Source organism: Fukomys damarensis, unplaced genomic scaffold, assembly GCF_012274545.1.
Source record: "Fukomys damarensis isolate Sample0158 unplaced genomic scaffold, DMR_v1.0_HiC HiC_scaffold_10, whole genome shotgun sequence".
Classification (NCBI taxonomy): Eukaryota; Metazoa; Chordata; class Mammalia; order Rodentia; family Bathyergidae; genus Fukomys; species Fukomys damarensis.
Window position 1 is genome coordinate 13,633,120 of NW_022900922.1, and position 13,629 is coordinate 13,646,748.

Here is a 13,629-nt window from a genome sequence, read left to right on the forward strand (position 1 = left end):
GCAAAGCGGCAGGCCGTGCCTGTGCCCGGGCAGCCCTTGATGATGACAAAGGTGACTGAGGAAGTAAGCGCTGCTCCATCCGAGGCATGAATGGGATGGGAAAAGCTGGCCCCTTTGAAAGCTTTTGGTGATACCTGTGAGCATGATGAGGCCAGGAAGACTGCAGCAGGTAGATGCCACGTTCGTCACCACTGCTGCATCATCCGGGGGTCCTTGCGCCGAGGGCCGCTGGGGATGGAGATCCGAGGACCTCGGTCAAGCTGCGGCTTCTCCTGTTCTTAATGCCGACACGACACGCCATTCACCAGCTCCTGCTCTGCATCTGAACTCTCGTGAAGGCAGACTCCATAGGCTGCTTCACCAAACGCCGGACCCATCTGCTGCTCCCAGGCCCTTCCCAGGGAAGAGGACGGTGCGGAGCCTCGGGGTGCACGACAGGACTTGTTCTCCTAACGCATTTCCCCGGCGCCTTCCCAAAGACGGCGGCCCTTTCGGTTCGTCTTCAATTTTCTTTTCTCAGAGAAAGAGGAGTTCATGAATAAAGAATAAATTCTCTTGTCTCTCGGTTCCCCGAGGAACTCACAAGACATCAGACCCCAGTCAGGTACAATAGTGTCAGGAGATATCTTCTCTCTAAAGGAGAGAACTGTTTGTTTTCCTAACCTTTATCTGTAATTAATCGGACGTCCGTTCCTAGATTAAAATACGCTTCAGACAACAGATACGCTATGCAACTTTCTCTGAAACATTACAATTTAATGTAAAACAATTGCAAACTTTTTTTCTGGTTTATACATGACGAATTAAAGATACTTCTGGGAAAAAACACATCCCACATCAAACTCTGAGATGTTCTAAGACGATGTATGATCAATGGAGGCATGGAGTTTAAGTAGTCATTTCTGGTTGTTTGCCTCTCTCCCCGCTGTCTCCCTCTCTCTCTCTCCCTCTCCTCTCCCTCGCTTCCTCCCCGCCCTCCCTCCCTGTGTGTGTCTGGGATGTAGCCGTCACATCACATGGAGTCTAGCAGGATCCAGCTGGAAGAGGTGACAACGGCAGACCATTCTCTATACATCTTTAGCAGAGCATATCAGTTTTTTAAGTTGGGTTTAATTGTGACACTCTCACAATACACAGAATGTATTTTAATTCTATCCACTCCCATATTGCCTTCCCTTGCTCTCCTCCCCCTTTTCCCTTCCTCTTATCTAATTAATAGTCATCCTGCTATTTTGAAGTCATCTTTATTGTTGTTGCTGCTTTAGATTCACATATTAGGGAAAATGTGAAACTCACTGCAGACCACGTTCAACAGAAATTTCACTCCCCCATACAGCCGTGATCTAAGTAATTTTCTTTCCATCATGTAAATTGCTGAGCCTGTCATAATGAAGGGGCTGTTAGCACAGCTTCATTTTATGGGAATGTGACTCCTTCAAGTGCCATTTTCCCTTTAAACTTTCCTGTCCCAATCCCACTTCCTTGGAGTCATGCAGCAAAAGGCCAACCTGTGAATCTGGCTAAAGACCCTTCAACTCCAGAGCAGTGAACCCTGAATTAATGCAGCAGTGGGATGCTTTGTGCCAATCAGCGAGCTAAGCACTTTGTCTTGGCTGCACTGGGGGAGCAACACATCCTCCTCCCCACCCTTCTCTGCCTGCCTGCCCTCAGGTGCCTGCAGAGCTCCATGGAGGACAGGAGGTCACCCCCAGCCAATCAGGGCAGGACTCTCTCTGACCAGAAACGATGGCAAGAAGCTGCTGGGACACCAGCTCACTCTTCGGGCTTAGTGAACACGGCACAAGGCCTCCAGGCTGTGGATCCTGTGCATTTCCACGGTTTTCACTACGTATCTTAAATGCAGAACTCACGCATGGCCACCATGCCTCATCTGCCAGACCGTGGCATTTCTGCTTCTGACCTTGCAGGTTGATTTGGTACCTGATAAGTCAGTTCACGTCCCACCTCTTCCACTGATACGCACCACATCCTCACCGCCAGTGCCCAGTTCTGCAGGAACCATCTCCCGATCCCTCGAGCTGACCACTAACTGTTCTTTATAGAGCTGACTTGAAAATGGTCTCCTTCATCTTCCCCCCAACCCTGTTCCTTAGTAACTTGTTTGGTGAGGAGGGGGAAATAACATTTTCTCCAGATACCTGACAAGATTGTTGCAAGGATTAAATGAGATCATGCGAATGGGTGGTATGTGTGTGCGAGGAAGGTTTCTCATTCATCCTGTATCGATTTCACACCAAGGCCTGTGAAGTCATGCTTTCCAGCACCTCCAGTGGCCTAAAAGATGGTGAAGGCAAAGAAAAACTTTGTTTCTAAGAAAGTCTTTGTTTTATGACTTTTTTTTTCATTTCCTGATAGAAATACATAGGAGGTATGATCAAAATATATGATATATGATCAAAATGTATGATATATGCTCAACTTTAAACTTTATTCTAGTAAAAGACACTGCCATTATTTTCTAACATACTTATCCCATTGCTTTTGCTGCTTTCTGAAGCAGGTCTGGAAGCCCCCGTCTTATGAGTGCTGTTACAGGTGTGCTTGGAAATGTAGTGAGTGCTGATGCTGAGTGCTATCCATCCAAACAAGGCAGCCTCAGAAAAATATCACGGTGAGCTCTTATCCAGCTCATTCACCACATCTGGCACCACGCTCCTCCCCAAAGTCAAAATGACCATGGAAGGTAAATGCTGCCAATCATTTGAGGACGTGGCTGAGGCCATGACAGCAGAGCTAAAGACACTCACAAAAGAAGGCTTCTGGGGCTGCTCCAGAAAGTGGCGAGAGGGATGGTATTCAAAACAGGGGCTATGTGCCTTTTACTGTAATAATATTTTATTTTAAACATTCCCTGCATCGTTCAGCCGAACCACATATTCCTGTCTTGGTCTATTTTAAGATGCCAATGTGAGGGGCACCGGCTGGCTCAATTTCTGAAAACATTTAGCAACCAGCACTCAGGAACCTGAATGTGCACCTGCAGCTCATCATTGGCCACGGCCTCACGTAAAGGTCATGATCACCCAACAGTTCTGCACCAGGGCCTTGACCTGGTCTGGCTTCCTCATCCCAGGCCAATTCTGCCACCCCCTTGGTAAGGACCTCACGAGGGGCTGCTCCCCTCTTTACATCCCTGCCCAGTCCACTCTGGCTGGTTGGGGAGTCAGGTGGAGGTGGCTTACAGGACACATTTTTGAGTAACAGGGACTTTTGAAGCCAGATATTAAACCATTGGTAGCTTTAAAATGGCCAGGGTAGAAGCACGTACCCATAGACGTGGGTGATGTGTGAGTCAGGAGAGCCACCTTCACGTGTTAGCACAGGACAGAAATGGCCTCTTTCATCCACTGCAGCTGTGTGACCCCAGGCTTTTCCACTAACAGAGGAAAGAAGTTCCGTTCAAAGATGTGTCTGTGATGTCCACAGAGGGCCACGATCTTAAGCCTCCTGTCCCAGCCAACCTCTGCTCAGCTTTCCCTTGCCTTCACATGGCTGGGACAGCTCATGGACCTGTTCTCTTGCAAAGTGGACTCTATTTGCCATAGAGAGGTGGCTGCTCTTCCTTTCTTTAGTTTAAGACTTGCCCCCTGAACTCCCATGTGCTGCCACAGTAGAAATCTCTTTCTGGGATGATCAACATTGTAAAACCATTCCCTTTAGAGTTGACTCTGCAACAAGGGCTCTGCAATGACTCTGTGGTTTCAGTAGAACAATCCCGCAGGCTCTGGCCCACACCTTAAGCCAGGCAGTCAGTTTTAAATCTTATATCTAGATGACTCCCCAGGGCCAATGCCCTCCTAGGTGGGGCTTTGGGGAGGAGACTGGATCATGAGTGTGTGATTGCGGGTCATGGGTATGTGGTACTGAATTACCTCACTGACAGGTTTATGGCTGGGTGTGAAGTGGGGAGGAGAAGCCTGCTGGAAGAGGTGGGTCCGTGTGGGCTTTGCCTGGAACAGCATCTACCCTTCCTCCACCTTTCACCTCCACTCTGCTTCTCACTACCATATCACAAACTCTGTCTGCCTTGCTGCCCCGCCTGAGAGCCATCCAGCTAAGGACTGAAAGCTCTGCAAACTGTGCCGCAGCAAACCATCCTGCCTTCTACTTACGATTGTTAAGTGTTCTGCCCCAGCACTGAGGAAGTAACTAAGACATTCTGCTTCAGCCTCTGAGTATAGACTGGGAGGCACTTTATTTACAGTCCTGCTTCCTGAGTCTTTCTTTATGAAAGGTTTAATCTCAGCCTTGTTTTACCTCATATCACCTGGCTACATGGGGCTACTTGTTATTTTCTTTTGGCCAAGGTTGCTATGGCTGTAAGTTGCCGCAGCTGATAATAAGAAGTATTAACGTGAAGTTATGGGTCTCAAGAGCCACCTTCACAAGTTCTGAGGTGCCACACACCGTGGAAAGCACATGGCAAGAGAAGGCCAGAACTCTGAGCAAGCTTCCCACTATGGAGTGCAACCCAGCCCCAGGAGCCCTGGTGTGGCCCCTCCTCAGCAGGGTCCTGCATCTCTTAGCCCCTCTCCAGGTCCCTGGATGGGGGCCCCAACTCCCTCTGTCAGGCTTTATCCCTTTACCGAGAAAGGTACCTGCTCTAGCAAAGCGACATCTCATCACAAGCCAGGCTTGTCTTTTGGTGCGATTAAAGGAATCGGGAAAATGGAGGAAAGGTGTAGGAGAGGATGCATGACACTGAAAACATGGAGCTACAAAAGGGAGATGCGAGGAGACACACAAAACTATAGCAACTGGGCTGCAGCTGCAGCAGATGACTCAAGGTGGGGAGCAGGTGAGACCCCAGCCCCGGGAGCTGTACCGCGGATGATGGCCTTAGGAGAGCTATGTGGAAGAGATTCGGGGTGGAAGGGTGGTAGGACCCTGGCAAGGCCCAGCAGCATTTTCTCTGGATTCCTGTACTTCATGATTTTCTCCAGGCCTGCTTTAACTTCGTATGGCTCTAGGGTTGGTTAAAAAAAAATAAAATAAAATCTCCAAAACCATCAACATGTATGTTGTGTGAGCCCCAGGCATATTTCCCTAAGGCGAACCCCAATGTTTCACCAGTAGTATCCCGCTAGCACTCCTTAGGGAAGCAGGCTGGGACAGCTACTGTTGTTGCCATTGTGGAAACTGCTAGAGTGAGGTAACAGAGTGGAGGCTGGGAACTCTGCCTCCCTGACCACTCGTTCCACATCACCTCCCTATACTTCTCCATGTGCCTCTCAGAGGCCGAGAAAGCGATCCATCTCCCTGGCAATTCAGTCCTCACCCTGACCACAAGCCTGAGTGACACTTGGGAGGACACAAATGGGGCTTCTTGTATTGGGCTCCTCTGCAGAACCTTTGATCCTCCGCTAGGAGCAACATCTGGCCACACCGTGACACCCCCGTGGGTGAGAAGATCACTTGTGGATGTCAGTGAGATCTGTTCACCCCTGAAAGGTACAGGTGGTGGGTGGTGTTGGGTCCTGGGAGAGGACGCTGCAGAAATCAGGGAAGGAGCGTGAGGGTGACTGTTATCCATTCACTACACCCCGTGTTCGCTGGCATCTCATATAGATGGGATCATGCATCCACCTGTTTAATCTACGTATAAGGAGTGAGATTCAGGGAGGCAGCAGGCGAGGCAACAGGGTGGCTGAGGTTCCAAGAACCTCAGACTCTGCGGCTGCCTCCTAGTTAGGTTAGTGCAGGAGTTGGAATGTGGACCAAAGGCTGATGGGCTTCCAGGTCCTCTGCCCTCTGTCAGTCTACCTCGACTACAGAGTGCATCTAAGGTAGCTCTTTTCCCTGTGGAGAAATCCCTGGAGTAGGGGTCCACTCTTCTGTGAGTTGGGGCTGTGCTCTGAGATGATATGTCTGTGTCCTTTGAGTAACTTGACCTTGAGAAGCGTTTCAGTTGCAATGTTTACCATTGCACAGCTATGACTGCCTTCTACACAGAGAGAGAGAGAGAGAGAGAGAGAAATAGAGAGAGAGAGAGAGAGAGAGAGAGAGAGGGAGAGGGAGAGAGAGAAAGAGGCAGCAGGAGGTTTTAAGAAGATCTGATACCGACTACATGAGAAGGTCACTAAAGCCAGTGGTGATAGTAGGAAACAAACTCAAGCAACACTGCTGCCTGGTCTCTGAGAAAGTGGCCTGGCGTCCTCCCCGTACACAGCACACTTGGCACAGATGGCTGCCATGTCCCGTGAGGCAGAACGTCGGGAGCAGGCTCTGGGACCTACAGCCTGTGCTCAAACCCCAGGGCCTCTGCCTTTGTGGCCTTGCCTGCGGCTGGCCATGAGCCGGCTGGTGGGGGTAACAGTGCCCTCACAGGCTGAGCACATGGGTACAGCTCGAGCTCTGAGATGTGTCAGGTGACAGGAAGCCCTCAGTAAGCTCTATGGAATGTGTGACCTCAAGGATGGGCTCTGCTGCTAGCGAAATCCTATAGGAATTTAGATCCAACAGAAGCTACAGCATTGTCCTCCGCACAAGTCACACCAGTTGTGTGGGTGAGAATGTATGTGGGTTGCTACCAAAAGGTTTAGTGACATTACTGTGGTCACTACTGCTTTGTAAAGAAAAGCTGTTCAGCTGGGTGTGGTGATGCTCGACTAATCTGAGCACTTTTGGAGGCTGAGGCAAGAGGACTGCAAATTCAAGCCCTGCTAACCAACTCAGCAAGACCCTATTTCAAACCAAAAAAATTAAAAGTTCTGGGAATGGGGATGTAGCTCAGTGTAAAGACAATGGATTCAATCCCCAGTACCACAAAATAAATGAAAGAAAGGAAGGAAGGAAGCTTTTCATAACCCCTCTAATATTTCTGTATGTGTAGGATCCCCGATTATGTCTGGGCTCTCTTGGTCCAGAGTGTGCCCACTAAGTCCACAGGAAAACAGACGCCACCCAGGAGATGAGTGTGGGGGAAGGGAGAAGCCGACAGAGCAGGAAAGGAGGAGGAGAACGTCAGACAGAATAACTCCTGGGTCAGCCCTGCTCCAGGGAGGCTGCAGATCTGCAGAGACAGGGCCTTTCCTGACCGCCAGTGCCCTTCGAGCTGCCCTGTACTGTCTCTCCCTGACCTAGGTCAGGCTTGACATAGGTCAAAGCCTCATTTGTTGTTTATATTGTCCCTCCTCCTCCTTTGATTTTAACAAGGTCATAAAGTCCAATTCCTTCACCCAAGGGCATGACTCAGTTTTTTAGAAAGTACCTTGAAGTTTGAAGGAAGGATTCCAGATATAAAGGAAATATGATGATGTCAAGGCAGGGTGAGCCCTCCTGAAACCCTGTCAAAGGACACAGACTCATTTGGCCATCTGCACCAGCACGAAGGGCCCAGGAGGAGTTTACCTGCAAACCTTTGCTAAGTAATAAAGGAGCAAGCAGGGCAGTGCTGGGAGCTGAACAAACAGCATTTCAGTGAGAAGGGCAGAGCCCTTCTGGGGGTGTTCAGCAATGTGGATCTGCAGCATGTGCCTAGGGGAGGCAGAAACACAACACACCGAACAGCTCTGTGCTGGGGTTAGGGCTGGCTGCACAGAGCACAGATCCCGAGGTCTCCGTTCACGTGGGAAGCACACCCATTCTGCTTGCTGCGCTGTAAAACCACCTCTCGGAATACAGTTTTTGCATTCCTATGTATATTTGTCTGAATTATAGCTTTTTTTTTTTTTTAAAGTGAAGTCGTTTTTCAAAAAGATTCCAGAATATTAAACTCCAAATCGGATTATAGTTAAACATTCATTAAGTGACGAGGTAAGGTTTTCCTGATACTGTGTAGTCTTTAAAATTTGAAAAACAAGTGACTCTGGAAAAGATGTTGACCCTGATTCTTGAAAACATTTTGCAGCAGCTAACTCCTCTGTCATCTGTATCGCGGTCTGAACGTCTGTGTTGTGTTCTCGCAGTGCCACTAGAGGGAGCACAGGCAGCTCACAGGCCCCGTCTCCAGAGCCGGAGCCCTAGGATGCTCCCTCTGGAAGGGCAAAACGTGGGTCTGTCTCAGCAGCAGTGCTGGAAACACGCAGAGTGAGCCTGGAAAGAACTAGGTCATGGCTGCAGAACAGCGGCGTCCACACTCGGGGTGTGCTCTGCTCCTGGAGATTCGGCTCACCCAGAGCGGACAGTCAGCTGGGGCTTGGTCCCGGCTACAAACGTCCAGGGCAAGGGCATCCAGAAGGCCAGGCTCCAGAAGAGCAGCCTGTTTCGACTTCTTTCTCCCTGGAGTTTAGGGAGCAGGTGAGGATGCGGGTGTGGAATCTAGGCAAGCAGGCGCTGGGAGAGGGTGGTGTACAAATGTGCCGGGTGTGCAGGGAAGGACCCAGACCCCAGCCATCAGTCCTCTTTCTGAGGTCGTCAGATCTAGAACGAACGAGAGGCAGTTCTGGAATGGTAGCACACATAGGAGAAGCTTCCTACCAGGGAAGCAGCAGGGGGGTCCTTTTGTCCTTTGGTTGTTTTCTAAGTGGGTGCATGAGAAATACTGTCTACGCTCGTGGTAAAGTTGAGAAGTTATCTATTTCTCCCAGAAAGAAAAGAGAATGTCCAAGTTACATTATTACTTCCTCATCTATTTTCCAGGAAGAAGGGCCTTGCTTCCTGAGGTGCAAATTAGATGCACAGGGCTTGCTGCATCCCCCAGAGGGTTGCGATGGTTTAGGAAATTTGCGTCTAGGAGGCCAGTTCAGAACTGCAGTGCTTATACATTTCTTGTTTGTTTTTCTTTCTTCACAGAACTACAGAGGTCCGGCACTCTTTTCTAATTTGCTAAGAAAACTAAAGATTGATTATGAAGAGGAAAGGAATGATAAAGGATTCCTTTAACCTGCAGAGGAGGAAACAGATTTTCCAGCTGGAAATCAGCAAGAACTCTGGGTCAACTCAGGTCTCAGTCTTCCCGTAGCAGGGAAGCTCTACTTGCTTTTGCTTGAGGTTAAACAATTCTAACTTGAACTTCATCTATCATAGCTGTCTTGCGATGTCCCTTTAAGTAGCAATTTCTCATCTTATCCATGCATGGCTTCCCTGAATCCCCGGCCAACGTCTTGAATCAGAGCCTCATGCGGCCGTATTATGCACATACTGTACTTCCCTCCAGACTTCCCCCTAAAGCAGCACTGCCATTTAAAATTTTTATTATTATTCGATGCTTTTTGGAAAGTCCCAGGACATTTTGTACAAGAGCAATTAAACAGTAAAGGCTTACATTCCCCTTTGAATAAAAAATCACTCACAGACTAATGTTTCCCTTCTAAATGAGCCCAAGGTTAGTATCTGAGATTCCTCCATTGCCTTCCAGAAGCATATGCTATCTATGCCCTAAATGGATGGTGTTTATAACTCATACTGAAGTTTTAACTAGAAAAATGCAGGACGTTATAGGTTCTGATCAAATATGTGTGTGTTTAGTTGTACAGGCCCACCCAATAAGACATGCATTCTCCGGGGGGTTACCCCACTGATGGAATGAAAATTGCTTTCTAACCTGGGGAAGGCTGTAAAAAAAACAGTTGAACCCCATAATAGGAAGGCTCAGCCCAACCCAACACAGTCTTCTCCCTATCATTCTAGGGAAGCTTAATTTAAATTCAAATTATTTTAATTAATTTAACTTTTTATTTAAATTTGTTAATGTAAATAAATTTAAATTTACTTAATTTTTTCCTCTCTAAAGGTGCAAAGATGAAAAGTGAGAATGAAAATGAGAAAAAAATCAATAGAACAGCAAGGTGAGAGTGGAAAAGCAGAAAGTGCCATCTGACTGTGGTCTCTGGCACAGCCCTGTCTACCAATGGCGGAGAGCTGCTGGGCAGCCCTGCTACAGAGCTCTTCTCCTGCCTCCATGTGGCAGCTGTGACTCCCTGCCACGCTCCCCTCTAACCCTGGCAGAAGGTGTGGACTCCCTAAGCCCAGCCTGCCGTAGCGTTTGGGGCACCTCTGTTCCATCTGTCCTATGTTCCTGACACATTGTCCTTGCTCCCATTGTTCGCTGGTGACATTCTAGACCTAATCTTTAAGATTCTACTCAGAGGTCACCTCCTTGCTAGCCTTACTCGATTTCCCAGTTTGTCACAGTCTGTAATGAATGTCCCGGTCCCTGTGCCCTTAGGGCTCCTGTCATACCCTGTTCATCTTGGGCTGTCAGTGCCTCTCTCCCTCCCTTGCTGATGGCCCAGGCCTGGAAATACATCTACTCATTCCACTGGCCATCATGCTTGCTTTAAAGGGGCTCAAAAGGCTTTTAAATTTGGAAAAATACTACAGAAAAAATAGTACCAGGATAAAAGAAAAAAAGATCACCAAACCTCTCAAACTGCTTCCTTTGGGATTTGACATCCTGAGCAACTTTGACATGTGTTTTCTCTGTAATTTGCATATATTTAAATATGAAATTAAGTTTTTCCAATCAGAAATGCGTACAATTTGGTTTTTCTTATAAAAAGATAGATGCACTCAGGTAGAAAATTCTATTCAGAACCAAGACTCCCTCCCCATAAGGAATGTGGGGCCCAACTCCCTGGAAAAATAAAAGCTGTTGAAAAGGTAGCACACCTCTTGTCACTGAGGCCCCAACGTGACGATATTGGTTACCACCACAGGAATCATGAAAACCATGGCCATTGCTCAGGAGCAGTTTGTGGGAATAAAATGCCTACCTGAGTCAAGGCCAGGAAACCACATTTCTACCAAGCACCCAGGTGACCCAGCATGGCTGGGCCATTGCATTCACTTTGAAAGGCTCCCAGGTGGGTGATGACCTTGTGTCTTGGTGACACATTTACAGGAACCTGCCCTATGCTTGGTGCATATGGAGCGATCAGGTGACCCCTGAATGTGAACCTGTGTGGGAGTCTACTTTTCTTCCAACTCCAGGTGACTCCCTGGCTTGATTAACACATGCAGAGAACCGTGGGCACCAGGAACAGGGCATTGCCTCAACTTGGAAATTGACAAGTGGGTGTTCATTATAAGCTCTGGGGTCCTCAGAAAATAGGTCATCTGTGTTAATGGAAACCGGTGTTGTGTTCTCTGTTATAATTTTCACCAACTGTGAAGGATGCCAGTCTCAGTGCGCAGTTGGGCTCCTAGGAATCTGCTCTTTCTAGTCAGTGTGGGAACACACAGTTCCTGTCCAGCTTACCCTCTCAAAAATGTTAAACATTGCCCCTGCGAACAACAATTTTGAAGAATATTATTATTCTACCTCTAAATCAAATAGTCCTTTTCATTAAAATAAAGTAAAAGAAAACAAAGCCAACAACAAGAGGTGTAACACAAGCAGCTGGAATAGGTGGTGCTTCCAAGTTCTGATCTGCTGTTACACGGTCAGGTGGCTTTGGCTCTGTAAGGTTTTGTTTCGTCATTTACAGCAATATCACCCCTTTTCACTAATTGGTGGATTGATCCTGACAATGGCTAGAAAGTCCATCTGGATCTGGGGAAAGCAGACTTCTCCAGGTGGCATCTGTGAAGTCTGTCCAGAATCGGGCAGGCTAAGGGCTAGAAGACGCCAGGCAAGTTCAGGATGGCTGAGAGCAAGGGCGGGCTACTCCAGAGGATCCAAAAGCGGCCAGAGGTGATGTGTAAATAAAGGGCTTGGAGATATCATCAAACCTGAGATTCTGCAGTGACTCAGACCTTAGCATAAAGGAGGCAGGGGCCCTGGAGGAGAGCCCCACGAAGGCTCAGGATCAGACCCAGCCAAAAGGCAGCAGTGTGGTGCCTGCCACCAGCAGCATGCACAGGGTCATTTTCTCAGTCCATCTTTAATTTTTTGTGCTTTTCACTCTGTTCAGTTCTCTGAGCTATTTCTTGTTTATATTGAAGATGCTACAACGGTTACTTCAAATGATCCTGCTGCCCTTCAAGCCACCAGCTTTCCCTCTACGCTGACGATGTTCACTTGCAATTTTCTCAGTCTTGAGTTTGACAGAGGTGGGCATGTGCCTGAGTTGCCTTCCCCCAGCGCGTCTCTCTGGAAGAGCACTCAGCTCCTGTCTGAATCTGCCCTTCTCCTCTGTCTGCTCTCTCTGCAGCTCTTCTGCCCTCTTCCCACCCTGGGCTGAAAGTCACCCTTTCTCTAAACTTTCCTTCTCCTTTCTTCTGTGTCTGCAGCTGATTTTTTCCTCCTCGAGGCTCCAGAAGTGCATTGCCTGCTACATCTGTATCAGGTCTGCTGGAACGTGCTGGTATTTTTGTCTGTGTCCTTGCCAAGGTTGAGATCCAGGGAAAAGCAGCAAATTTTAGTTTCAGCTGAGAAAGTGAAATAGTAAGTAAAAGTTGCACAAAATGAAAGTCCTCTGTATTTTCAAAGTGGACAAAAGTTTAAATATTATTTTACACAAATAAGATGTAAAGAGTAAAGAGGAAAATGCTAAGCCACCTGCACAGAAAAAAAAAAAAAAAGAGGAGGAAAAGCATGTAGTGGTTATACTATCAAAGGCGTAGTCCATGAACAAAAGAATTGATAAACTGGATTTCATTACAATATTTTATTAAAATATTCTCTTCTTCAAAAGACATGATTGAGAGAATGAGATAACAAGGTGCAGACTGGAAGAAAATACTATCGAAACACATACCTGATAAAGAGCTGCTGTCGAAAATATACGGAGTTCTTAAAATTCCAGAATAAGATAATACACAGCCCAATTAAGAAATAGGGCAAAGACCTTATCCAGTAAAGATACATAGATAGCAAATGAGCACATGAACACATGCCCCATAATTGCCAAGATTTGGAAGCAATCGCGCTGTCCTTCCGCAGGCGAATGGATAAATACGCTCCACACAGGTCTCAGAGCACTTAGCGTTCGCACCAGCGCTCCGCTCCCACGCAGACCGACGTTTGTTTCCTTATTAGACTCTGGCGCATGAAGGATTCACTCGACAGCACTTAACCAAACTAAAACTAATCATCTTTAGAACTGTTTCTTGTTTACCAATTTTGTTAAACTCATTCAGTGAGGGGTGGTTTTGCTCCTTTGAAAGTGAAAGAGAACCAAAGCTTTTTTTCTAAATGCTCAGGGCATCCTGAGAGCGATGCTCCCTGGAGCTGTCAGTAGCTGTGCATTTCTCCTGATGCAGTCTCCTCGAGCAATGCTTTACTGCCTTGCCCATTAAATTCTTCAGGACACTGTCTTGGTCTGTTTTCTCGTTCTGTTTCTATTGTAGCCGAATACCAGCGACTGGGTAATTTGTACAGAACAGAAATTTATTTCTCACAGTTCTCAAGGCTGGAAAGTTTAGGATCAAGGCACTGGAAGGTTTGATTTCCGGTTCCAAGGTGGTGCCTTGCGGCCGGGTGCTCTGGAGAGGAGGAACTCTCTGTGCTCACCTGTCAGAAGGCAGAGAACCCACTTCACAAATCCTTTTCACAGGAGCATTGATCCAGCCATGCGATGAATGAGGCCAGAGCCCCTATAATTTACACGCCTCCTCTCAGGCCCCGCCTCCCAACCCTGTTACGCTGGAGCTTAGGTTTCTGTTAGGGTTTATATCTAGATGACCCCCAAGAGCTTCATGCACTCTTAGGCAGAGCTTTAGAAGGTGACTGGACTGTGGGGCTCATAGTGGACTTGCAGTTAGGAGGTGAGGTCTGCTGGAAGA

At 47.7% G+C, this 13,629-nt stretch overlaps 1 long non-coding RNA gene across 1 annotated transcript; it reads left to right on the top strand.

Moving 5' to 3' along the window:
* The first annotated feature begins 8,011 nt into the window (after positions 1–8,011).
* LOC117285443 lies at positions 8,012–10,319 on the top strand. The gene is made up of 3 exons (XR_004516473.1): positions 8,012–8,259; positions 8,755–8,952; positions 9,695–10,319. It is a non-coding gene; the product is annotated as an uncharacterized LOC117285443 (long non-coding RNA).
* Positions 10,320–13,629: the final 3,310 nt, after the last annotated feature.